Source organism: Ambystoma mexicanum, chromosome 3q, assembly GCF_040938575.1.
Source record: "Ambystoma mexicanum isolate Mex_15411 chromosome 3q, UKY_AmexF1_1, whole genome shotgun sequence".
NCBI lineage: Eukaryota > Metazoa > Chordata > Amphibia > Caudata > Ambystomatidae > Ambystoma > Ambystoma mexicanum.
In genome coordinates this window covers 1,095,287,069-1,095,314,557 of record NC_090926.1, presented here as the reverse complement: position 1 = coordinate 1,095,314,557, position 27,489 = coordinate 1,095,287,069, and the positions used below count along the sequence as shown (strand labels likewise).

General features: G+C 48.7%; 1 non-coding gene across 1 annotated transcript; it reads right to left on the bottom strand.

Moving 5' to 3' along the window:
- Nucleotides 1-6,947: 6,947 nt before the first annotated feature.
- On the bottom strand, nt 6,948-7,088 carry LOC138448187 (U4 spliceosomal RNA). Its single transcript, XR_011260033.1, has one exon. It is a non-coding gene; the product is annotated as a U4 spliceosomal RNA (small nuclear RNA).
- Nucleotides 7,089-27,489: the final 20,401 nt, after the last annotated feature.

Below are 27,489 nucleotides of genomic sequence, written 5' to 3'. Positions count from 1 at the left end.
TGCTACGAAAAGAAAAACATAATGCTGAAGCCCGTTGGAAAAGTCATCCTTCTGATGCTCATAAGGACGGTCTCATCATAGCTTCCATCAACTATAAAGAGGCTATCTTCTAGGCTAAAAATTATATCTTTAACAAACGTATTACGCAAGCAGATTCTAACACCAAAGAATTATTCAAGATTCTGAAGGAACTTGAATTGCCTGCTACGCCCCCTGATTCTTGCACTAAAGACAGCAAATGGTGCTCAAACATACAGAACGCACTCTTGGACAAAATTGCTACCCTCCAAATTAAAGATAAGCAAAATGTTCCACAGACTGACAAGCAACTTATCATGCTGACGACTCTAATCACCCAGGCCACTTCTAACATTAAACCTTTCAGCTGCTCTCCTCTCACTGTTGCTGAATTTGAATGCATCATTAATAGAAATCAAGCCTTCGAACTGTCAAGGCGACCCGTGCCCAGCCCCCTTTATCAAGGAGGCCTCCCATGATCTAGCCCCATTCATTACTGCCTTTATAAACGCATCCTTCAAAACAGGTCCCGGACAACCTAATGGACGCCTGGGTCATCCTGCTGCTTAAAAAACCTTCCCTTGATCCCAGCACACCTGCCAACCATAGGCCCATCACCACTGTCCCATTCATGCTAAAAATATTGGACTGTGCCTCCTACCTGTAGATCCAGGACTATCTGGAAGTCAACAATCTTCTTGGCTTAAGGCAATCTGATTTGCGACCTAGGCATGGGACAGAAACCGCCCTCATTGACCTAAAAACACAGATTGGGGTACTGAAAGACAATGGGAAACTAGCCTTGCTATTATTACTTGATCTCTCAGCGGCCTTTGATTTGGTTAATCACCAATTCCTCTGCCAGCACCTCACTTCAGCCGCCCACTTTTTTGATACTGCCACCGCTTGGATCAGATCCTTCTTAAGTAACAGATCTATGCAGGTTTTTCTATCCGTGAGCATCTTCTGAGCCTGCCCCCATTCACTGTGGTGTACCCCCAAGGTTCCAGTGTGTCACCAACACTCTATTATGTGTTTACCAAACCATTATTTGATGTTCTTAACTATCTGGGTGTCTCGTATACTAACTATGCTGATGACATCCATAGACTCATCTCCATCACGTGTGATTATGCAGTGGGCACTAAAGCCCTGAATGACGTCTACATGGTTATTCAGGCATGGATGGCACAATATGAGCTTTGCCTCAATGACGACAAGACAGAACTACTTATTCTGGGTTCACACCAATGTCTTAATAAACTTGACCCTTCCTTCAAGTCGTTCATCATTGATGGCAATGTCATCAAGGTCTGTAAGGATACTAAAACTTTAGGAATTTACCTCGACTCTACACTATCATTATGCAGACAAACCAATGCTGTCAGGTCAGCGTCTGCCTACACATGCAAACTTATCTCTGCCTGTAGACCATTCTTGACTACTCCCAATTGCATCATTCTGGCTAGAACACTCGTCATGTCCAAGTTGGACTATTGTAGTGTCCTTTACCTAGGGACTAGTCAATCTAACCTTAACAAACTGCAAGTCATTCAGAACAATGCCATTAGAGCAGCATTAAATGTACCTAGAAACCACCTGATCTCCAACCACAGGCGTCATCTACATTGGCTTCCTGTTAAGCATAGAATCTCCTTTAAAACACTTGCCCTAACTCACAAGTGCTTGACCAACCAGGCACCAATCTACTTAGCCAACCGACTCACACCCCATACCTCCACTCGACCCATGAGAGCTGCCCAAGCCCAGAGTTTATACCTCCCTAGGTTTAAACTACAAAAAGCTGGCAGCGCTAGCTTCTCGGTCCTGGCCTCTAAGCTTTGGAATAACTTCCCTAATGCTATCGGAGCTGAGCCTTCTTTCCAATCTTTTAAGAGAAAAACCAAAGTGTGGCTCTCAGCACAAAACATATAAGATATTTGACATCATACTATGGATTGTACTACTCACCTTAGCATTCAGCTGTATAGTTCATGTGTATATAATGGCTGTATTACTCTCTGCATTTATTTCTTGTACATGGTTAACTCGTCTTCCTGTGCCTATATTTCCATGTGAACCTCCCACATTTTTATGCTTCATTGCTAGAGGAATTGTCTGTATATCCCTCCCGCCTACACATGCTTCTTTGGACTTTACGTTGTATATATTGTTGCCATACCGTAGCCCTACCCGCATGTTTACTGTAAGCCGGTAGAGGCTGCTATTTCTCCATGTATGTAATTTGTATCTTTGCCTCCTAAGATATACGCCCAGATGCCCTTGGGCCCAGCGTGCTATATAAATAAACAAAATACAAATCTAAACACAAGCAAATGACAGCCAGTCTTCCCTCTGTTTGTCTTTCACATCCATCTGTTTGAATTGCTCCTTCTTTTGCACTATTTCTGTTTTTTCTTTCAATGAGCCACACAAGTGTCCATGTGCTCCTGCCAGCCGTCTTTTGCCGTGGGCCACCAGGCCCTCTCCGTCTGGCACTGAAATGCATTGTCTTGCTCTTTCTCTGCATTGATATGCTGCATCATTGGTTCATCCTCCGCTTTCCAAATGGCCAGGAGGCACTCACATTTCCTTTGATCCTTCTTCTTGCTCTTCTGTAGGATAATCTCCACCACTTCAAGCTGTGGGCCCTCCATCACATGACACTCCTTATCTGTGGATGCCATTAGCTCTGGCTGTGGGTCATTGTCAGGTGCCACGGGTCACTCTCGCTCAGATGCAGTGATCTTCTTTCTTACCAGAGCCACTGATTGTGCTTCACCATGCTGTGCTCTTTCCCCCCCAAACACTATTCAGTCACACTGACACTGACCACCAACTTCATATGTGGGCCTGTCAATGTCCGTCTCTGGTGCACATCCCCTGAAAGCGTCCTGTTGTGATTTGACATTCTCTGACATGTATTCGCTTCACACCACACCTTTCACTAGCATCTTGTTCACTTCCTTGTCTAAGGTGCACACTCCACAGTCACCCGTCCTTCTGAAATCCTGTTTATTTATTGTCACTTTGTCCGGTTATGCCACTCCCCATTCTGTCAGGACCCTGTTTGCCAAATCAGTAAATGCATCTCTTTTTTTTCCGACATGTCCTCTCTCTCCTCTGTTCCACACAGTTGCTCCTCCGGTACCAAGCCAGCCCGTGTCTTCCCCCCACTTCCGCTTCCACCCCTTTCTCGGAAATACATAGCCACCCCCACAGCATTGTGCGTCATCCATCCCAACCCCCACAGGCACTGGTGCGAGCACCTCACAATCCTGCCCCTTGGTGTGTCCTCCCTCCTCCCACTCCTTCACTGACATTGGCCCTCATTACAAGTCAGGCGGTGGACCATGGTGCTATTAGCACCATGGTCCATGCCGGATTCCGCCATGGTGGATGGCGGAATTACCGCCCCATTCCAAGGTGAGTGGGGCGGTAATTCCCCATTCCCCATTTGCCCTTCCCCATTCCCATTTTTGCCCCATAGGGCATAATGGGGATGGGGAAGGCGCTAATTACGGCACCGTAAATTACGGTGCCGTAATTAGCACCAAGGTCGCTTAGCGCCTTGGACTTTAACGCCTGCAAAAAGCAGGCGTTAAAATGTGAATCAGGCGTTAAGGGTTAACGGCGCCGACGGCGCCGTTAAACCCTGAACGCCTGACTTGTAATGAGGGCCACTGCCTTTTTCATTCTCAGCCATGTGTCATCAGCTGCATTCAGAAAGCCTGCCCACCCATGGGCGGATCTTAACCTTTCCTCCACATTCCCTTCCACCACCCTCCTTATCTCGTCTGGCAACAGCCGCCATATTGTGCCCCTCTTGAAAATCTGTGTAAGCATTACTTCAAAATCTGCGGGTCTATGATCACTCTCTACCTCCATCACCTTTGTGATATATTTGTGCTTTGCTTGTGATTCAGCACTATCTCCTGTACCCTTCCCTGCAGTGCCCTTTGAGACTGCTGTTCCTGGGCAACCCCTACCCCCCCCTTATTCCTTTTAGTGACTGGGGGGGACCACATCCCAATTGTCCACCATGCTCTTCAGCCTCTCCAGCACAGCCCTTGCCCCGACTTACATGACAGATCTTCCCCCCACCTCTTGCCTTGTCAGTGGACCGGCATCTGCCATATTGCCACTGAAACTGTATTCTGCAATCTGTATTCTGTGATTTTTTTTCTTTTCTACTTTAACTCAATCTTCAGACCTCACACTCCCACTCTGTACCCTTTACAGTATCGACCCTACACCGCCTTTCCAAGACAGGTACTCTGACTGTATCACATGTGCCTAAGAATGCTGTGACATTATTCAGTACTGTAGGTGCCCATGCGACCCTGTACTGTAACACTACAGCACCCTGAGGCACTATCACTATGTCTGTATTATTCCTAGAGTCCCTGAAGACTCCAAATTCCACATATTCACAATACAAAAGTGCAACAGGTGCAGCGAAAAAACAAATTCCACGTACCCGTTGTCATGCACTTGATGAAGAGGAGCTCCGGGGTTCCCGGCACCATATGCTCCCCACGATACTAGTGCACATCCAGCTCCCACACCATCCCAGGCATTCTAGGCACTCGGCACTTGGACACAAACAATAAACAAAGCCAGAAGTTTGGTGTAAAAGTGCTGTAATGCTAACACACACATACCAGGCTCTGGAGGGCTGCGTTCCACTCTGCCCCCCTCCCAGGCCTGGCTCATACTTATGTACTAGGCAAAAGCTACATATTTCTTCTCCTCCCATTAACAGTCCGTATTCATAATAGGTCATTTCGACGAAGAGGGAGAATCAAGTACATTTTGTAACATCATATTGGCTTTGCAAGTCAGACTCTTATCAACCTTGGGAGTTGAGCCAGCAGCAACCGAACTGTGTACATTCTCGAAGGGAGGGCTGTTCATGCCCGTCTCTTTGAGGCCTGCGGCATTCCAAAGTAGCTGCTGTTTTCTGCAACATTGCTTTCTTGGCTGTTAGGTGTTAGGCCAGTCCTTTTTAGGTGTTAAGCCAGTCCTTTCATAAGGCCAGTCAGTTTGTATCCGATGCATCTCAAAGAAACCAAAAAGAGTGTGAAGAATCAGAAATTACCAGGTAACACTTCCCCACTGCTTACCTGTCATGACAGGCTCAGCTGCTTACCTGAGCTTTTTCACAGCATGAGTAGATGTTTACTATCGAATGACATCATTAACAATCATCTCCAACCTGGCCAACGAAACCAGTTGGCTTCAGATTTGGATCCAAGTACCCAAAACACAGACTCTTTGGATAAGAATGAGAAAGTCAAAGAAATAAATGTGGCATTGACAGCCCGGAAGTCAAAAAGGAAAAAGCTGAAACAAATAGTAGAAGCAAAGAAGACTAATAACCAAGCAAATGTTAGTCTTAATCGCTCATCGAGAAAGGTTCTACGTTCATTGCCCCTAGAGGACAGTACTATTGTTTTAAATTCTCAACAACTGGAGTCCAGGGGGACTGAAAATGATAGAAGGTGCCGAGACGCCCATTTGTGAAGAGACTGACGTCATCCAGATTGTTTCCTCAATTATCTCTTGGCGATCAGATGAGCGGGAGTTGAGCTACCTTGTTAAATCTCCAATCTCTCTGAACAATTCCATGAACTGTCCCTCAGATGGATCTCTTGAACATGCACACAAAAAAAGGAAGCCAACTATTCTATACATATACAGATTTTGATGAGCAAATAGTTGGCTTGGAAAATATTTTGCAAGTCAATGGTGAGTTACAGCTTAATAGATCTAAGTTACTTCAAATCTTTGCCAAGATTCCCGCACGAGTCTCATACATGCTGGGGACATTGAGACAATGTCAATCCCTGACAACGTTTGAATAGGATGGTTATGTATTTGTACTCTTATTATCGTCTAGTCTGAGAACACAGATATATTTTTAGATCGATTGGGTTTGATTTAATCTCCTTTGACCTCTCTTTTGTGTAACACCGTTAATTGCTCACAGAATGAGGCTTTCAAAAAACCTGCTGTTCATAATCCATCCTGATTTTTCATCCGCTCTTTGAACTGTGTCCAAAACCTGGTCTCAGGATGCTGATTCAACTTCTGAGAACCACTGGCCATGACTTGCAGCCTCGTTGAACTCTACAGCAAAGCAGAAGGGTTTATTTTCCCATCTTTAGTCCAGATGGGCTTCATTTTTTCCCTTGAAACTCGTGTGGGTCGATGAATATCCTTGGAGCAACATCAATGAAGTCCATTTTTGCGGACAAACATTGTATTGCTACAAGAATTGTTCTCTGCACCCTGTAGCTCCCAACACTCGATGCCTTCTCAAAATCCCTTCCTTCAAAGCTTTCTTGATTTTCGGTTGGGCGATTACCCCTAAAAGTTCAGAACCAAGTCTCATCACTGGGCTATTGCTCCCCAGTTTAGCAAAGTGTTAAAGAACACTAATCTCTATTTGATGTTCTTTAGACAGATCGGGCAGTATCTTTCTGACAACCACTGTTCTGTTCTTATTAGAGCTCTAGCGGGATCCAGATTGTATAATTGTCACTCGCTTTATGGAGGGATTTCTGAAGGCATCTCTGACTTTCAGATACTTCAGAATACTATGGCCAGGGTTGTCCACAACACCCCTAGATCAGCTCATGTTTCCCCTGTCCCTAGTAGGCTTACTTTATACCTGTTAGGAGCCGGATTTAACTTCAATTATTTACTTTGGTGCAAAAGGTTCTCTTTGCTTGGCTCCTCTTTTTCCAAAGCAGCGAGCGTCACAGGTGGCACCTGCCTTCAGGCCTTTTCGCTCTTCTACACGCTTGGCCATGTTTACTCACGGTTTCAGTGTTCCTGGGCCTTTTATAGATCCAGCTTGCTCCTGCTGGCCAGGCTTTGGATCTGCTTACCTGAAGACAGTCGTAAAATGGTCAATTTATTTTTATTTTTTTCCACTGTCAAAACTTACCAATTCCAACTATATTTCAAGCTGTCATGCTGGGGTATTGGGTAAAGTTTTCAATAAGCAACAATTGCGCCTCGGTTAAACCTCATGAGCTCCGATATTGCCACTGTGCAAATCTATGGTGTTCAATTTGTTTGTGTTTCGTAATAAATTCAAAACTTATTTCTGTTAACCTTACGCTCGATTGGCTGCACTTGGAAACCTATTGGAAGGAGGGCCTGGATACTTTATTACTATTACAAATGTTCAACCGAAATGAAATCATTCTATTATTCTGACAGCAGTTATTAGGATAATGAGCTGTGGTTTCTGGGGGGCCAATGTTTGATTTCCACCTTGAGGGCAACACCATCGCCCTGAAATGAGCAAGCAACCAGTTTAACCCCTACCTTGGTTTCATGGTGCATTTTAAATCAGATCTTTATTACGAATTGCAAAAAGCAATAGAATGTACAGACTGTTTACTAACATCTCAGCAACATGTATTATACCTTCTGACCTACCTGGGACGCTTTCTACGTTAGGACGCGTCAACATCCGTTGTGGCTCATTGATTGTGCACAGATTCTCTGCATTTCTAATGGTGCAGTTAACATACATGACTTTAAAGCCAGTGGCATTTCATCTTCAGCCGCAGTGACCTGCACAGTCTCATTTAGGAGGTACAGTCAAACTGTAGATATCTCTATGGGGCAAAGTAAGCCTCCTGCCACAGCTTCTAAAGAACAAAAGAGGGTGTTGCTTCCTTTCTACTCCTATCATTTGACCCTGTCTTCTGTTAAATGGATTCCGATAATGAAGAATGATTGGATGGAGCTGTGTATGGATTATCAATTAAAAGCACTGAGTGGATAGATGGAAGGGCATCCGTAGAAAAGACCAAAAATAAAAAACCCTTGGTAGATATGTTCGATTTTCGGCTGGATGAAAATTACATACAGGCGAAAGTTTCGAAAACATCTACCCTTTGGTGCGACTACAGTGAACACGGGTAGCGTGGGGGATGCAGGGATGTCCCCCGCACCCTTGTTCACTGTAATCGCAACGGGGGTTTAAAAGTTTAAACAAATGGACCCTGCTGTGACATTTCCCTGGCACGTAAATGAAGGGAACCGGTGTCGCAGAGGCAGGGGCGCTGCTAGGGGGGGCTAAGGGGGCTGTAGCCCCTGATCCTTTGGTTATAGCCCCGGATAGAATCTCAGGAGCTACAGCCAAAAGACTAGCTAGCCCAGTCCCAACAGTTCCGACATCAGCGTAGCCCCGGGTCTTTTCCAGACCTAGCAACTCCCCTGGCAGAGGGATGGCAGAGGCAGCCGCACACAGGGAAGCGTGCTGCCCGAAGGCAAGTTGGGGGGAGGGGGTGGAGTGCTCGGTTGTCGGAAATATCCACGAAAGTTCTTTTGGTTTAAAAAATAATCGTTTTTTCTCCTTCGGACATTTAGTTTTTCTATCATTTCATGGATATCCGGATGGAAGACATTTGAACTGTCATGTTGGACTTGTAACGTGTGTTTGGCTGAGGTGCTGTTTAGGGTGACCTTAAAGGCACCTGATGAAGGGGAAGAGTGGGGATGATTAAAGGCTGCTAATTTCTTTTTGTATTTGTTCAATAATTTATTTAAAATTGAAGCAACAAAAGATGTGTTGAATGAAAAACATAGCAAAACACTTTTTCTGAGCCAGTTCGCTTGGAAGGTTTTTTTGGGAGGGCTTCACCGTTGAGCATAAGTTATATTTTCAGGGTTTATAAGAACTCTATGCGAACCATTTTGTTTTCTATAATCTTCTGTGAATTTCTTAAACTTAATCCATTTTGGCTTGTTGACATTTGTGCCCCCAACCTGCCCCCTTCACGATTTTATTTCTGCCCCATATGAATGTCTAGACAGGCCATTTAACCCAATATCAGATATGTTAGATGGGAACTCTTTAATAGCCCATGCTTTCTCAGCTTAAAATGTTTACTCGCCGTAATAGAAGTCCTTCCTGTTTATCGCAGCCCTTTGCTCATGCATTTCAACACGTTCTAGTCTGCAACCAAAGTCACTCTGTTCCAACTGCTGTTTTGCCCCTCAATCTTTACTTTTGGTAAACACAAAGCCGGACTTTCCGGAGCAGCACTTTGGGTGCCGGCTGTTTTGGCGCAGTGCCTTTGGCGCCGCTCTCTTTTAGGTGTGCCCTGTTGGCCACGGCAGATATTTGTTTTACTCAGTGGTGGAAATGGAAAAAAAATGGTGGGGGATTCCACAAGGGCCGGGGCTGGCCGGAGTTTGGGGGGTGGAGAGGCAGTGCCCGAGGAGGCAGGGTCAAGGGGGGGCGGAGCTTGCAGTTAACCTCTGGTCAAATGGAAATGTCCAAAATAATAGTTTAAAACGGCGCTATTTCTTTCATGCTCCTTCGTTTCCAAGCTATATATTAATTCCACTTTAAACCACTTCCATGGCACTGGTGTTGAGTTACTTCACTGTGCGGATAATAGTTTTGACCAGTGTTGCTGAGTAAATATTCTTTAAAATGCACAATTTGCATTCCATTTTATTAAAAAAAAACGTCCCCTTGGGTACTATTCAAACACAGTGACTTCTGTTTCCCATAAGCAGCGTTTTCATTTACTTGAACCTCACCCAGCACAGCTCCTGCAGCTCCCATCTGAAAGCAGTTGGGTGGCTGCATCGTGTGTGATGTTAATAGGTGTATTTATTTCTGTAATTTTTGTAGGATATCTGTATATTCATTTATTTATGCAATGTTTATCGGATACAAGTATCTGACAAACATTGTATAAATAAATAAACAGGCTCGTGTGACCTTTTGCATGAGGTCACCAGAGGAAGTTACAGTTTGCTCAGGCGCTTTTTTTTTCTTCTCCTTAGCGCAGAGCAGGGGTTTGGGGCGGCTGACTCTGGCAGGATCCCGAGATCCGGCTACATATCTGTTGCCGGATCTTGGATCCGGCGAGAGCCGGTCCAATGACCAGTCCTAGTTTTACTTAAATACACTGTCAGAAGTATATTTAAGCACACCGTAGCCGCTCAACACAAGGAGCTGTGTCCTGCGTGGTGGTGTTTGCAGGCCACCGCAACCTATTTCTGCATTGGAGCGTGCATTCACAGTGCAGCACCATGTGCCGAAGGCTGTTTGATTAATATACTCTCTACCAAAGTACAGCATTTTCCCGTGCTTTGTTTGACAATATATTTAATGAAAACATAAATATCTCGGCACGCCGATCCCTGTGCCCATCAGGGCGCGCCTAAAATGGACCTACGTCAAATGCGCCGCGCTCAAAACTGCCGTCGACAAAAGCACTGCGTCAAAGCACGGCGTACCGCTTTAAACAACGAATGTGTACTGTTCTTCAAGCTTTTGATGACCCCTGGTGGCCACTTTTAAGATTGCTTTATTATCACTGCTCTTTTAAAATGTACTCTTATTTACTTATTTAAAAACGTTCACCAGCTTAACTCCACGATACATTAATTACCATTTCTTAGAGGCACGTGCTTCGTGCCACCAACGTCGTATATCATGCAACCCTCTTGCCTAATAGAGCACAATAAAGCAGTACCTTCAAGATTATTTGTGATGCAATGGGCACACATGGAGTGTCTAGCAAATCACTCACTTTTAGCTAGGGGAGTATCCAGCATTGAAAGAGTGTGTGGGGGGTGCGGGGGGGGGGGGGGAGGGTTGAGCCACGAAAAAAGTCCTGCTACTTTCCGCCTAAATGCAGTGCGCGCAATTCCATGTTGTCTCATTTGCACCCACAAACCGCCCACCCCTGCCCCAAATCTACTTTTTTGGTAACATTAGTGGCAGATGGCATTTTAACACATAACAAACAAAAGAAAATTGCATCATCATTACAGACGCAGGGAACTCCTCTATTAGAGCTCTGTGGGACAAAATACATACACACCTCCTAATTTGCACGTGGATTGCACCAACAGCAAGGACTTCACAGAAAAGGACACCATAGGGAGCATCCTCAGTCTTTTATACTTGGAGGCACCATGGACGTGACTTTAAAAAAGTTGACATAAGTAAGCCAAGTGGCAAATAACTTTGTGGTGCAAAATACCTAAATTGCACTATTGTTATATATGGATCAACTCTACAGTCAGGCTATGATATCTTAGCATAATCATTATATATGCTCTGAAGTGAATCACTTACAGAACTGCATATAAGACAGTGTGATTAAATGATCTGCCCAGGATCACACACTTTGGTTTAATGGTAAAACCGGGATGTGGACAATTTTTTAAGCAACTGAGCACATCTCCACAGGTTTAGTTGATCTAGATATTTATTAAGGTTTCCCTTTGCATTTCATGTGCTTCAAATAATACTTTATTTATAGCAATGAATTGGAAGCAAAGCATATTACACAAACTATCCTTTCATAATTAACTTTACACTATATTCATTATCATAGAAATATTTTGATCAATAAGAGGATGGCTTTAGTTTTATTCTCCGCTTCCTGCATGCAAAGTCACAATAGCATCATACAGATTAATGTGAGCCTAACAAATCCCCCTTGGGTAAAGCCATAGTCACTATTTCATAAAGCCTGCAGCATTATGCACCCTTCTCACTGCCGATCGCTCCCTCCCATGCACATTTCTAAAGGGAACTGCTAAGAGAAGACAGAGAGCATGCAAAGCGTTCGTCTATGGCAGCAATCATCCTTTATCAAAGCAGTGCAGTCAAGGAATGGAGATGGGAGGGAAGCAGACAGGACCATGTCAATGTATTCTATTATGGGGCTTCCTCGTTTATTTGGAATCTTTGTCCTTGAGCTACACTCAGGTCTACTGATGTCACTAAAGCTTCCTGCAGCAATTTGGTCAAGCAAACGTATATTCGTAAAACCTGCGTATGCATTTCAAAATAACAATGAATGGTATTCCGACAAACCATATGATTCACAGGCGCCTTTAGTGCACACTTGGGAACTTCGACACAAGGGGGGTCCCGGGGGGAACGCAAAGCGTTTCCCCCCGGGGAGTTTTTGGCGCTGCACACGGCCAGCGAGTGGCCGTGGGGGCAGAGCGCCTCCCGGGGGTATTTAAGGGCTCAGGGAAGGTTCGGGAGGCAGGCGACAGTTAGGACTTGGTGATTGTCAGTCCTGTCGCCTGCTCCCGAGCCTTCCCTGATTGGGGCCTGTGAGGGGGTTTTGTTGAGTAGAGGTGAGGAGCTGGGTAGAAGGGTACTAGTTATTCGGGGCAGGTAGTTTAGAGTATATAACATTTTTTTAAAAAAAATACTATATTTCAATTAGGTTTATACGTTAGCGGAGGTATCGTAAATAAGGTACCTCCTCCTGATCTTGCGGGCGCCGTTCGTTGTTCGCTTTCTGGGGCTTCTGTGTGGCTCGGTGGGGGGGGGGGGGTTTCGAGGGTCGGCTTCTGTGGCCCTTTGTTGGGCACGAGCGGTTTCTGCTTCCCGACTTTGGGGTGAGGCACTGGGATTGCTAGAGCCGCTGTGGTTTGGCGTGGGTGATCTTGGGGCCGCGGCCGTGGGGATCCATTTCGGAGTGCTTTTGTCCCTGGGTGTTTCTCCCTGCTTCTGACCGTAGCCCTGTGCGCGGTTGCAGCGGTGGGGCGCAAGGGGGCAGTGCGGTGCCCTTAAAGGCACCGTTTTGTTTTGCAGCAGGGAAGGAAGCGTGTGGGTGCGTTGCGGCCTGTGAGCAGCCAGGGGGCAGTGTCATATATTTGATTTTTGGCCCCAAAGTGACCGCGGGTGTTGGTTTTGGTGTGTTTTTTCGTTTGGGGCAGTTGGGGAGCAAAGGGAGGGGGTTTCTCAGGGCAGGGTGTTAATTACGTGGGGGGGTATATATATATAAAAAAAAAAAATAGGAAATAGAATAATTGTTCTATTTTGTCTATGTGGAATTATACAGTTGGTTTAACTCTGTAAGGGGATATTTTAGTTTATATCCCAATTTCTTTTCATGGTCTACCCAGCAGAGGTTTATTGTTCCACGGGTAGGTGCTGGCTCGGGGGCTTAGCTTGGTTAGTTGAGCGGCAAGGGGCATATTTGTAGTGCACAGTCAGAGTGTTGGTGCACAAATGGTGGGACAAGGAGCCAGTAAGAGGGGTCTGGTGGATGCTAGTGCTCTGAGGGAGCCATTGGAAATTATTAGCAGGGCATCTAAGGCCCAGTTAGAAGGGGAGGTAGGGGAAATAACGGGAGTAGTGGAGGTAGGTGGGGGCAGGCCGCAGAGTAAAGCGGCGGCTGATGGGGCCCTCGCGGCAGTGGTGGCTTGCACCCCCGTGGCGGGGAGAGGGGAGATTTGGGAATCCAGGGGCAGGAAGAGGAGGAGGGAGATAGACAGGAGGGCGTCCGGGGGCGAAATGATTTCGGGTGGGGAGCCAGTGAGGGAGGGAGTGAATGAAACCCCTAGAGAAGTTAGGAGTGCTCAAGAAGAGGGGGGTGAAGGGAACCTCAGTGGGGGCGGTGATGGGGCACAGAAGGGGGCGACAGGGGAGAGGGGAAGAGGGAGTAAATACCGGCAGAAGAGTGCAGGTGGGAGAAGGAGGGAGAGGTCCCCATCATTTGAGGAGGTGAGAGAGGGGCACGGAACGGCCCCCCCGGTCAGGAGGAGTGAGGGCGCTGCGCAGCCCCCGCTGTTCAAGAGGAGGGAGAGGGTTTAAGAACGGCCCCTCCTCGGTCGGCGCAAGGAGAGCCTAGAGGGCGCAGCACAGCCCCTAGCGATGAGGATTCCAGGGTGGAGGACGGAACGCCTCGCCCGAGAGAAGAGGACCAGGCAGGGGTTTCCACAACCCCGCCGAGAAGACGTCATAGGAATGGCGGGGTGGACGCCCCGGGCTCGCAAGAAGATCATCAACTCAACTCGGGCATGAGCTCGCATCTGCAATGTAGGAGCCCTCTAAGAAACGAGAGGAGGAGCATCGGTGTGGACGCCAGACCGCAGGCGGCAGGTGTGGAAAGAGGTGAGCGGGAAAGGGAATGGTCATCTGCATGGCAGAGAGGGGTCACAAGAAGGGGGACAGGGGATGAAGGGTCTGGACTTCAAGGTGTAAGGAAAGAAGTGGTGTGCACGCCATTGGAGCCGCGGGGGTTGAGAAGAGCATTTGCTCAGTGGAGGTCCAAACGGACAAGGTGGTGGAGCCATGGGTGCTCGAAGTGCAAGCTGTAAAAGATAAGGAGGTTGAAGTGAAAGGAAAGGAGAAAAAATTGCCATACATGGGGATAACAAAACCATTGGGGGCGCACTTGATGGCAGCGACCAGGGAAAAGATTCAGGCAGGGGAATTTGTGGATGTCTTTAAATTGCTCCATAGGGAAGTGAGAGCAAAGGAGGGGTCTAAGGAGGAAGAAAGGGAACTGGCTTCACGCCCAAGGGTCCCGGTGAATATTGAGAATTGGACGTCGGTGTTTATCATTTATGCCAGCGTATAGTGTGAAAAATTCCCGGAGCGTTGCGTGGCCCTGCTTAAATATATGGATGTAATAAGGAAGGCTTTCACGAGTTTTGGGGGCTTTGCCTGGGTATGGTATGATGATGATGAGGAATTCAGAGCGAGAATGGCAGAGGACAGTCAGGCGGTCTGGGGGGAGATAGACATGGATCTCTGGCTGCAATGGATGGCCCCAACGAGGCCTGCCTCGACATTGCACACAGCAAGTGGGCTGCCCGTGCCTTTCTGGCCCCTTTCTTGGTCGCTCCGCCCATGAGGGGGCAGGGGTGAGGAGGCAGAGGACAGCCCTCGACAGCATGTTGGGCGTCCAATAAAGAAGGCTGCACGAGGTGGATGTGCAAATTTAAACACGAGTGAAGCAGGTGTGCGGGTCGGCATCCGGTTACAGATTGTTGTCAGGCAGGGGACAGTGGGTCAGGGCGAGGAGCGGGGCAAGTAGGTGGGGGGGGAGGACTGCATGCCAGGTAAATGGGGGTGTGCTGGTAGGTCGGGCTCAGTTTATTGTAAAAGGAGGGGGGGCGCAAGGTTTGATGAAGGGTTTTTTGGGGGCAACTTAAAGGGGGTAGGAGAAGGGTGAGGAGGAAGACGCGTAGGTAGGGGAGGGCCGCAGGGGGGATGTAACGGTGGAAATTGTTAAGGGGTGGTAGCTGTCGTTTGGAGGGCATGGACGACGGTGGTGAAGCCCTCACGCTTGCCGCACAACAAGGTGAGTAGGTTTCAGGCTGCATGGACAGAGGTACGGGAGCGCCTCTGGTGCAGTAAGGGTAAGTGATGAGATGGGTCTGCATGGACGGGGGGGTGCACTAGGGCCCCTGGTGCAGCTGGGGGAAAAAAGTGGAGCAACGAAGCAAGGTGCTGGAAGAGGAATTTATGTGGAATGGACTGCATGGACGGGGGTGCAGGTTTGGCCCCTGGTGCAGAGGTGGAGAGGAGTAAGGAGGAAAAGGGGCCTGCATGGATGGAGGTGCACTAGGGCCCCTGGTGCAGGTGGGAAACAGGTGGTAATGGATGCAAGGAGCTTGAAGATTAGTTATATGGAAGGGACTGCATGGACGGGGGTGCAGGTTTGGCCCCTGGTGCAGCGGCGAGAGGAGTAATAAACTAAACTAAAGGGCCTGCATGGACGGGGTGCACGTGGGCCCCTGGTGCAGGGGGGGCAACGCAGGACTGTAAAGCAATAAACTGGGCACAACAAGTTGAACGAATGGTTTATTGCTTGTAGGGGAACTGTTTGCGACTTGTTTTACGTGGTTATTCTTTGGGGGCTTTCAAGGTTTTCTGAGTTGGTCAGGGGGAAAAGGGGGGGTAGGGGGACTGCAATGGGAAGATGTTCAAATTACAGAAGAAGGTTTAGACATCAAGATTAAAAGGTCTAAAACGGATCAGAAGGGAAGGGGCTCTTGGGTTCTGCTGGGTCGAGGGAGCAAGGTTTTATGCCCAGTTCAGGCAGGCAAGGTGTGGAAGGAGCGCTGTGGGGTTAAGACAGGCTTGGTTTCAGCATGCGGATGGATCGCCGGTTTCTGCGGCCCAGGTGCTAGGGGTATTGCGGAAGGCGCGGAGGGCAGTGGGAGAAAAGGTAGAGGATTTTGGGACTCATTCCTTTAGGATGGGTGCAGCATTTTAGGGTACCAGGCTGGGTTTTTCAGAAGACAAGGGAAAAGATTGGGGCGTTGGAGGTCTGGGAAATACAAGGGGTACGTCAGGGAGTTTGATAAAGGGGAATGTTGAAGAAAGGTGGAGTAGGACTTTGTGGGGCCAACTGTTTGGTTGAAATAATTTTGACTTGTCAGTGATTTTGTAATTTCTTTTTCAGATGCTGCGCGAAAGAAGGGGGAGTTGGCGCAAGTTTGGATTGTTAGCCATTCAATTGTTAAGTGGGCTGGGAAAGAGGTGGAGAAAAGGGTGTTTGGAAGGCAACTGGGGTGCAGTTACAAGAAAGTGGTGGTGAGTGGCACGGGTTGGGGGGGCCTGCGGTGGGATCAGCTGCTTCCTATATTGGCAGGGATGAGGGAACGCTATGGGTTTCCAGAGGTGGTGATTATGCATGCAGGGGAGAATGACCTGATGAGAGATACGGGGGTGGCGCTGTTAAAGAAAATGAAGAGGGACTTAGTGTGGGTGTGGGAAATGTGGCCTCAAGCAGTGGTGGTGTGGACTAAGTTGTTGCCAAGAAGAGTTTGGAAGGGAGCGAAAAGTGAGGGAGCAATAGAGCGGGCCAGGAAGGGAATAAACAGAGAAATGGTAAAATGTTGTGCCTCGGTGGCGGTGCAGGTCATGGACCATAAGGAACATATGAGGGTCTCCTTATTTTTTAGAGAGGATGGGGTACACTTGTCCGTGTATGGGAATAATCACTACCTGGCGGACTTGGGTTCTTGGCTGGGAGACTGGGTAAAAAGTGGGAGGTAGAAAAAATTGGGGGGAGGGAGTGGGGCAGAAAACTCCTCGGGGGAGGGTTTTTCTGGTGCCGGGGGCATGGCCCCTTTTGATGTGGGGGGAGGGAAGCACAATGGGGGAATGACACGGGAAAGGATGGGGTGGCGCTGTTTGCACAAGCAGGTCACCCCGGGGGAATAGGTATTGAGCCTGGAGGGGCATGGCCCCTGGGAGAAAGCGGGACGCCCAGAAAAGGGGAAAGGAGACGGTAGGGTCCAAGGGATAATTAGGGAGGAAATGGGTTATTTAATTGTTTAATTGTTGGGGGAAAATGAAAATGTTTAATTTATTTAATTGGTTGTTAAAATATTTCTTTAGTTTGTTAGGCCATGGAGCCAGTTAAGCATTTTGATTGTAAGCTTTGGCCTGTCACATTAAAGCGACCTTTTCCACTTTTAAATGAGTCTGGGTTTCTGTGCAGTAAGCCAAAATGTTCACTTCTGATTGTTCTCGCCGGTTTCCTGAACGCAATGGCGATTCCCTTCATTTCGCGCATCAAACAATATCTGCCACTCATGAAACTGGTGGTTATAGTACGTGGGACTGCGTATCGGCCCAGCATGTGGGCATGCATTGAAATTCCTAATTGACATGTCAAACAAATCACATGCACAATTAATAACTTGCACATTACAGGCCTGTTTTGGTAGTCCTATACTGCAGAGCCCTCAACCTTGGCATTGATGGGCACTACGACTTGCTGCTGTATCCCATTTCGTGCTGCGTCCCGTGTGCAACAGTTTCACCACCCTAGCAATCCAGGCTGCGCCTGAACATTGCACAGCACAGCTAATGTGATGATTAATCTCTGCTTATAATTGAACATTTGCTGGTAATTGACAGTTCTATGGTCTCCTGCAAGCTGTGTATCGTTATGTAGGTGGACTACGGTGTACCGACTTCCACAAGAAGGAGCTGTACAAACATGAAGCAGGTACCTCCTGGGCCAGGTACCTGCTCACCCTGCTCACCCTCCTGCACTGCCTCTTAACATTATAGATAACCAATCATATCAGAGCACAGCTGAGCTGTGGAATGCTGTGAAGCCTTAGACTGCCGTGCATGAACAGCCCCTCCTGAGAAGTACACAGTGATGACGCTGCTGGCTCAAATCCCAAGGCTGCCAGAGCCTGCCTCGCAGAACAGCTTGCAGTTTCAGAATGTACTTTCTTCCCCCTCTTCGGCGAAATTACCTGTTTGTTATCATACGTTCTGTTTCTGGGTGGAGAATGGATTTAGCTACTATATTGTACATAATGAGCCAGGGCTGGGAGGGGCAGAGCAGAATGCAGCCCTCCTATGCACCGGTGTGTGTTTGCATTACAGCGCTTTTCACCCACTTCTGGTCTCTTGTGTATTATTTGTGTCCGAGTACCTGGAATGCCTGAGGCGGCGTGGGAGAGCTGGATGAGCACTGGTCTCGTGGGGAGCAGTACAAGCCTATAACAGTATCTACATGCAACCATGGCAGCCAGTCTAAAGTTGGGTGGGGAGTGGAGGGTGTGGTCCTAGATGTTCGATGGGAGCCATTCCATGAAGAGGGTGAGTCTTGTAGTTGATGGAGAGGAGGTTCCTCGGTATTTGAGCATAGACCGAGAAAGTCTGACCTCTTTGCACCACTGGAGTTCAAGTCTGCACATGTCCCTACTTCTGGTGGATCGCAAGCCTCCGGAGATGCTCAGTTTCTCAAGGAGGTAGCTTGGGGATTCCTTGCGACAGCCTTGTAGATGATGCAGCCAGATTTCAAGATGCAGTGGGAGCCAGTGCATTTCAATGAGGATCAGGGTGATGTGCTTGGATTTGCATAATCTTTTGAGCCACGTCCTGAATGCTGCAGCACATCACAGGGGTGCCACGATAGTTGCAGGAAGGCTTTTAAAAAAGGTATCACCACAATCCAGGTGGTAGAGGGCAGAGGCTTGGGCAGCACATCTGAAGTTGTTTTCAGGGATGAAGGGCTTGATTTTGCTGAGGGGAGAAATGTTGGTACCAAGCTGTTTGTGTCTTCCTTGCTATGTGCTGTTTGAGGACGATGTGTCAGTCTATCTGTACACCCAAGGGATTTGGCGCAGGTGGCCAGCTGTGCTGTAAAGGCCTCTAGGTTCAAAGCAGATGGCCAGGTCTGCAGGTCTGAGTGTTCACTGCGGATCAGCAGTGGGTCTTTGTCTTAGAGGGGTTGAGCTTCAGGTAAGCACTGGACATTCGTACTGGATCAATGTAAGACGGGCCTTACACCTGTGGACGTCTTTGATAGAGGATATCTTCAGGAAGAGCTACGCATTGCTGGATGTAGATGTTGTGTGAAACCGGGAGGGTTTGGAGTAATTCCATTTAAATATTGAAGATCATAGGGGAGACGGTGGATCCTTGCAGGACTCCACACGTGATGGGTAGAGTTGGTAAATTGATTAATACCAGGCTGTTTTCCTAACCTTAAAAAAGTTCACAAAATAACCAACATCAATTTTGTTCCATGTCGATTGAATTCCTTTTGTATGGGAAATCATCTGTATGGTTTTGCCATTAGTCAGCTGCCCTATTACTGAAGTGAAACCATCAAGGTATAACTAATTAGATTGCAGTTGCTAATGGATTCTGTTGTAATGGAATTCTGGTGCATGGACTTCAGGGTGCCACATTCTGTTTCAGTTATGGGGGAGAGAGTGGCTGCATGGCTGAGGTTTGTGCTCCATTAAACAAGCTGCTCCTCACCTCATTACTGTGTATGCAGCCTTCTTTCACTGGCGACGAGGGTCCTACGGCACTGTGTAGAAGACGAACCTCAGCCGGACTGTGAGACGTGCAGCCCTCGGCCCACTGGGCATTCCCACTACACCCACATCCAGCAGCCATCGTAGGTTAGTCTCCACCTCCCGACGCGGGGGTGAAGAGTGTCCCCTCCCCCCGTGGATAAGGGACCGGCAGGAAGACTTAACCCAAAAGGAAGCACAAGCGCGGCCGCGCTCTTTGCCGAGACATAGCAAACTCTGAGGAAAGGACCTTGCAACAACAACCGTGTGTGGTGGCCATCTTGGGTTGCCTAGCAACCATGCAAACAAGGCTGTAATTTGTTCCGGCACCTGCCTTGGCAGCCGCGCAGGCATGCTGCAGCCATCCTGCATTGCCTAGAAACTCGATGTGGTCGAGGTGCTGCGGGGGACCAAATCGAACTCTTCACCTTCAAAGGTACGTCTTCACGCAGCATTAGCATCAGACCTGGCACAAGTGTTTAAAGTTTGGCATCCCAGCACAGCATAATCACCATTATTACCGCTCCCAATCATGGCAAACTCTGGTGAACGGCCAATAGCATGGGACCTGAGGATTGATGCCTTCAAGGTACATCTAAGAGCTGCATGGGGTACAAAGTACTCTGATGATGAGAAGGAAGCAGCATTGCTGAACAGTTTGGGGACAGAAGGGCTGAGAGTGCTTAGACATCTTCCGGGAGAGGATATACGTGTTCCAGGTGCAGGAGAAAGGGAGATGGTGGTGAGCATGTATGAAACTGTGTTTAGGAAACTGGAAGGGTGTTTTGGCAAGAGTTCCAATGTGGTGTTAGAGAGATACCAGTTCTTCTCCGGGATACAAGGTGCCGGTGAATCAATTGAAGCCTACTTCACTGCTCTGCGCACACTCATATCAACCTGCAAGTTTACTGGCGTACTGGAGGAATACATAAGGGGACCAAGTCATGATGAAGACCGGTAATGCCAAGGTGAGAGAGAGAGAGAGAGAGAGACTATGGATCGATAGGGATCCTCCACTGGAAAAGGTGAAAGAGGTCTCCAGGGAAACTGAAGAGTCGCGAGTGAGTGTGCAAGTAGTGACTGAGAAAAACGACAAGGAAAGCCAAGGTGGTCAAGGGGAACTAGTGCACGCCGTCATCCACAAGAGAAATGGAAGGGAGGTGAGGGCGAGATTCAGCAGAGGAGAACACATTGCTAACAAGGACAACAACCGGACATCTACTGGCAAACAGACTTACAGGAGGTGTGGTTGGACGGAGTCACTCCACAAGAGCCAGGGAGTGTCCAGTCTGGAATGTTGATTGCAGGAGATGTAGGGGGAGAGGACAGTTTGCCTGAATGTGCAGAACATTTGCTGAGGCAAGACAAACTGTGAGGATGTTGGATGCTTAGGGAAATGTGGATGGTGTGGTAGGCTATGTGAGTGAGGGAGCACGCACGCAAGAGTGTTTTTGCGTGTGGGAGGAGCACCAAAGAAAGGACCATGGGGTATGGCCACCATTAATGGTGCACAGATTGAAATGCTTGTGGATTCAAGGCCACCATACACCATATCATCTCCTGAATTGTATACCAAGAGCTATGGAAAGGCATTATCCACACTTGAGCCTTCTGATATCAGCTCATATGCATATGGCCAAGTACCCATAAAGGTCCTGGGCTATGAATGGGCAAAAATTGAATTTAAGGGCTGCACTACTGAAGGGAAGTTATATGTTGCGCATAAGGGCGACAGTGTTCTAGGGATGGCCGAGAAAGCTGCCATGGAAATTGAGATAGGTCCAGGGAAAGTAATTCCTGTGCTGTGTGTGGACGATGGTGGGTGAATGCAAACTGAGGGCACTGTAACTGCCTAGTATTTGACGGATACTTTTCCCACAGTTTTCTCAGAGAAGTTAGGGATGCAGAGTGGTTTTCGTTGCCCTTGGTAGGGGCATCTGCACCGAGGTGGATAGAGCTGAGGTGTTGGAGAGGGTGTGCCTACGCCAGGAGAGTATGAGATTATGGCAATTGGACAGAAAGCCTCTTGAGGTTTTGGTTGGTGATTGTGTTCATGTGAAACATCTGCTGTTTGTGCCCAAAGGTTGCAGTGTTTACATGGCTCTGAGCACCGTGGTGAAGGTGGGTGCAGGTTATGTTGTGCTTGACGACTGTTCAAGGTGAAGCAAGAAGAGGTTGGTAGTACAAAGGGGATCAGTTGCACCTTTCAGGCATAAGTCTAATGAGGGAGCGGTTTGTGCATGGGGGCACAGTGAGGGTTCGAATTCTGTGACCATGGATGGGAGAAGTGGTGTGAGTGGGGAGGAGCTTGACTAGAGTGGAGAAGCACCTAGCCCAGGTGTGGAAGGGTATGTGAGCCAGGGGTGGTGTTTCAATTCCTTTTGCAGCTGTGGAGGAGGAGAGGAGACCAGAAAGGTTTTGTTCCGCTGAGGAAGGAGTTGGGGTCTGGTCACACCTCAAGGATAAAGCTGCTTCCCATCAGGTTTAAAGACTATGTGCTTTGGGGTGCCAGGAAGTGAGCTGTTTTCCACTCTATTTTTATTTGTAAGTTGTTCCTTTCTTTGTTCTTTTCCCTCCTTTGTCTTTTCTTCTTTTCTCTATTCCTTTCCTTTGTTTCCATCCAGGGGGGAATAAGTGTTTTGATGGAAACCTGGTGCGTGGACTTATGTCCAGGGTTTCACATTCTGTTTCATGTACTGGGGAGAGAGCGGCTGGGTGGCTGTGGTTCGTGCTCCATTAAACAAGTTATTCCTCACCTCATGAACGTGTATGCAGCCTTCTTTCACATTTCCTCATCTTTGATATTCTATTGCCAGCTGACTTCAGACATTTTGTTTTACTACTGGGGAATGGTGTGGCTCCACATCAGCGCCATTTACATGCCCCACTCTAGACATGATGTCGGGACTAGTGTGTGTATATATATATATATATATATATATATATATATATATATATATATATATATATATATATATATATATATATATATATATATATGGAGCTGCTGTGATCCATGAACTCAGTCTGCTTTTCCACACACTCGGTGCACTTTGGAACACCCCCTAGCTAATTATTCTCTGCGTCATGCCAAACCCTGGTAAGTCCTCTGGCTTTAGACCTTGTTTGGATAGTGTGAGACCGATGTTTGTCTCAGACCCCGCCCACCTGCAGGATTGGATTTTGTTGCCTTATGGAGTAACACGATCCGCAGGACTGTAGGTCATGCAAGTCCATGAATCCGAAGGCCCTAAGGGAACGTGCTGCAAAATTGTTCACTTACTGCCACAAAAGTGAATAGGAGGACCCTATCAAGTGTCGGACAAAAAACCAAGGAAGGCGGCTGTGGAATAATGGATGGAAAAATACTCCCCAGTCCACAATGACAAGAAAAAAGGGAATACTGGAGGTGTTCTTGCTCCACAAGCAACTCTTCAAGACAACATTTGTTTTGTCATCTAAAAAGTGGATTCACTCCTCCAAGTTAAGAGACTGTGGAGTCATGCCTCGGGTGGTGTCGCGGCGTGTACTCAACCCGCACGAGCCCGAAGACGCTGGACACCCTGGCGGCATGCCCGCCCTTCCCGGTGTAGCAAGGAAGGGGGAAGCCGCCGCGGACAGCAGCGTTGGTGGCGGCCGCGGCGACGCTGCGGAAAGAGCCGCTATAGACAGCCGCGGCGAAGCCGCGAGAGAAGCCTCTGCGGACAGCCGCGGCGGGCCCGCGGAACACTCACCTGGGTTCCACTCCGGTCCGGGGAACGGGGAGCCGTGCTCGCGGTGGTGTCGGGACGCAGAAGAGCAGCGACCGGATCGCCGCCTCCGTGCTCCTTCTGATGGAGCCAGGACTTCATGTGGCTGGAGAAGGACGCCCATCGTCCGGAGGCGTCCTTACACCACGCGGCCACGGCTGCATGGCCAACGTGAACCCTCACCACCTCAAGGGAAACGGGAAGGGCGACAGCCCGGGGCGGCAACCTTTAAGGGAGGCGGGACAACGTCCCAGGAACCAATGAGAAGGGGGTTAGCTCAGGCTCCCAGTGATTGGAGGGGGTTTGAAACCTCCTGTTATGATAAAAGGGCGCCAAACCAAACTAATGGGTTGCTCTCATTCCACAGGACACGGAGAAAGGAGAGATGGGAGAACCAGAGTGGTGGGCCTATCCGGACACCTCAAGATAAGACCAGACCAGGACTAACGTAGTTATATTTTGGAAGACCAAGACACCGGTGAAGTTAACCGGGAGGACTTGATAGTAATTCCCTTAAACATAACGCTATCCTTCAACCAGTGATTAAATTATTGTTTAAGCATCCACCTGTCTCCGAGCTTAACTTTACACTGGCGACGAAGGTGGGATTCTGACAGCGCTATGGAGGCATTGATAAAGACCCTGACCGAGGGTCAACAGCAATTGCAACAGATGGTGCAGCTACAGTCACAACAAGCAGCTGCGGATCGGCAAGCCTTTCAACAGGCCATCCAGCTGCAGGGTACTATACAGACCACTGCGCAGGACAAACAGCATGAGACCATAACCCGTCTCACGGATGCAGTAGCCAATACGAGAAACCAACCACTGGTGCCCTCGGCCCTCCTGCAGAAGTATAGGGACGGGGAGGACCCTGCCTTTTTCTTTACCAGTTTCGAACGCATAGCCAGGAACGCGCAATGGCCTCCAGACCGGTGGGGTCAGTATGTCGCCCCCCTTCTATCTGGGGTGATGCAGGGCGCCTACCAGGCGGTAAACCCCAACGGCAATACGCCGTACGGAGAGATCAAGGCCGCAGTGCTAGACCGTTTAGGACTGGACGATGAAGCATACCGGATCCAGCTAAGGGAAGCCAGACTCAGGGCTGGGGAAAGCCCATGCCAGCTGTATTATAGGATAAAAGACCTAGCCAAGAAGTGGTTGCTGGCTCCAAACCCCGCTAACCAACCCCTGCTCGATAAAACCATACTGGAACAGTTCATAGAAGCCCTGCCCGGGCAAATGCAGAAATGGGTCAGGCAGCACCATCGGCCCACCCTAACCGAAACAGTGGACATAGCGTCGGCGTATCAGAAGGCAGGTCACTTCCGGCTACCACCCACAGGAGTATCAGCCCGCATTGCCATCCCGGTTTTCGACCCCCATGTGATTAGGGGTAGCCGAGTCCTACCCTTCAGGTGGAAACCCTCAGAGGACAAGAGACCAGGAAGCGAAGAGAAGGCCCCAATGCCGACACCTGGTTACAAGCAACCGCAGTGTTATGAGTGCAACGAGTGGGGCCACATAGCCCGGTTTTGTCCCAGGAGAAGACCGGTTGAACCCATGGACATCGGTTACCTGAACCCAATAGACGAGGAGGGCGTCCTGGGACCCTATGTGATGGACATTCGTGTCGACGGCCGACCATCACGTGCACTCTTGGACAGCGGCAGCAGGCAGACGGCCATATCACCAACCGTGAGTAACTCTCCCTGCTTGTCTAACGTAACGGTACCTATCCGATGCATTCACGGGGACACCAAGTGTTACCCAATGAAGGATGTAGTGATTGACTTAAAAGAAACCTCCACTCCCTTGAGGGTTGCCGTCCTACCTAGTCTTCCCACCCCAGTGGTAATTGGGACTGACCTTCCCCACTTCAACCAGACCTTAAGGGACCTAAGGGAAGAGAAGTACCCGCCCGAATCCAATGTTGCGGGAACGGACCCTGTTTCCCGGGAACCCCTACCAGGGCGGAAAAGGCGGACCCGGATGGCATGGTGTCAGGCCAGTTATATGACCCGACCCATCGATTGGAAGCTTGAAGATAACGAAGACACCATAAGGGGAGAGACCCTAACCGACCCAACCCTACGTGTGGCCAGGGAAAGGGCAGCCCGGGAAGGGGAACCCAACCTAGCCAGTGGCCCAGGGTTCCTTCTACGCAATGGTCTCCTATACCGGAGGTATAAGGGTGACGATGACGCCGTAAAAGAACAATTAGTGTTACCGAAGAGTCACCGTCTTATAGTACTACAACTGGCCCATAATCATCCCTGTGGGGGTCACATGGCCTCCCTTAAGACCCAACAAAATCTTCTAAAGAGGTTTTTCTGGCCTGGCATCTACGGGGAGGTAGCCCAACATTGCAAGAATTGTTCCACCTGCCAGCTTACCAGCGGGGTACTACCCGCCAAGGCACCACTACAGAAAATGCCCCTCATTTCGATCCCATTCCAGAGGATCGGCATGGACATAGTGGGACCCCTGGAACCAGCCAGCCGCGGTTATAAATACTTATTGGTCATAGTCGACTACGCCACCCGCTACCCAGAGGCCTTTCCCCTAAAGGGAACATCGGCCCGGGTATTATGCGACCAACTAATCCCGTTCTTTGCCCGAGTGGGGATACCCTCCGAGATAATCACCGACCAGGGCACTAATTTCATGTCAACCCTCCTAAAACAAATATGTGGACAGCTACAGATCAAACAATTGAGAACCTCAGTATACCATCCCCAAACTGATGGGCTGGTAGAACGATATAACCAGACGATCAAAAAAATGCTAAGAAGGGTGACGGGACCAACCGGGAAAAACTGGGATCGGGCGATCCCCCTGGTGTTAATGGTGTTAAGAGACACCCCACAGTCTTCCACCGGTTTTTCTCCCTTTGAGCTCTTGTTTGGGAGACAACCTCGGACGATACTGGACCTGGTTAAGGAGGAGTGGGAATCCATGGAAGAGGTGTCCTTAACCGAGTATACAGAGGAATTAAAGGAACACCTAACCGCATTACGTACACTGGCCCAGAACAACCTTGGCCATGCCCAAACAACTCAAGAAAGAAATTACAACAAGGGGAGCCGGATGAGAACCTTCAGCCCAGGGGACCAGGTATTGGTACTCCTACCTACCAGCACCAACAAGCTCTTAGCCAGATGGAGAGGGCCCTACAAGATCATTGATGTGCTAAACCCAGTGACCTACCGGGTACAACAACCCGATCGAACTACCCCAGAAAAGGTCTATCACATCAACCTTCTAAAAAAATGGAACAAGCCTCTTCTGGGCGCCTTTGTGAGCATCGAGGAACCCGAATCGGAAGAAATCCTGAACACCGTTCCCCATACCCTGGATGAAGTCAACTGGGGTGACACCCTTTCCCCCGAAATGAAGACGGATATTAGGAACAGGCTGTTCCCCTATGCTGACGCCTTTTCCTCCTTACCTGGACGAACCAACGTGCTTGAACATGTAATCAAAACGGACCCCGGACCACCCGTGAGGCTTAGACCGTACCGGATACCCGAAGCCAGGCGGAACACCATTAAATCCGAGGTGGATGAAATGTTACGGATGGATATCATCGAGCCATCTGTCAGCGTTTGGTCGTCCCCCATAGTGCTCGTTCCTAAACCGGACGGGTCGGTCCATTTCTGTATGGACTACAGACAGTTAAATGCGGTGTCCCGATACGAAGCCTATCCAATGCCTCGGATGGACGAACTACTGGAGGGCCTTGGAGCAGCCCAATTCTTAAGTACTCTGGATTTAACCAAGGGCTATTGGCAGATACCCCTACGCACCAAGGATAGGGAGAAAACTGCCTTTTCCACCCCACAAGGCTTATACCAATATAAGGTTCTACCCTTTGGACTCCATGGGGCCCCCGCCACGTTCCAGAGGCTGATGGACATCATACTAAGACCGCATGCTGGATACGTTGCTGCTTACCTGGACGACATTGTCGTGTACAGCCAATCCTGGGGGTCGCATCTGGACCATCTGGAACTAGTAGTAGCTGATTTACAGAGGGCAGGGTTACATATCAACCCAAGAAGACTACGATGGGAACCCACGAAACCAAATATCTGGGCCACATAGTGGGTGGGGGAGTGCTTAAACCTCA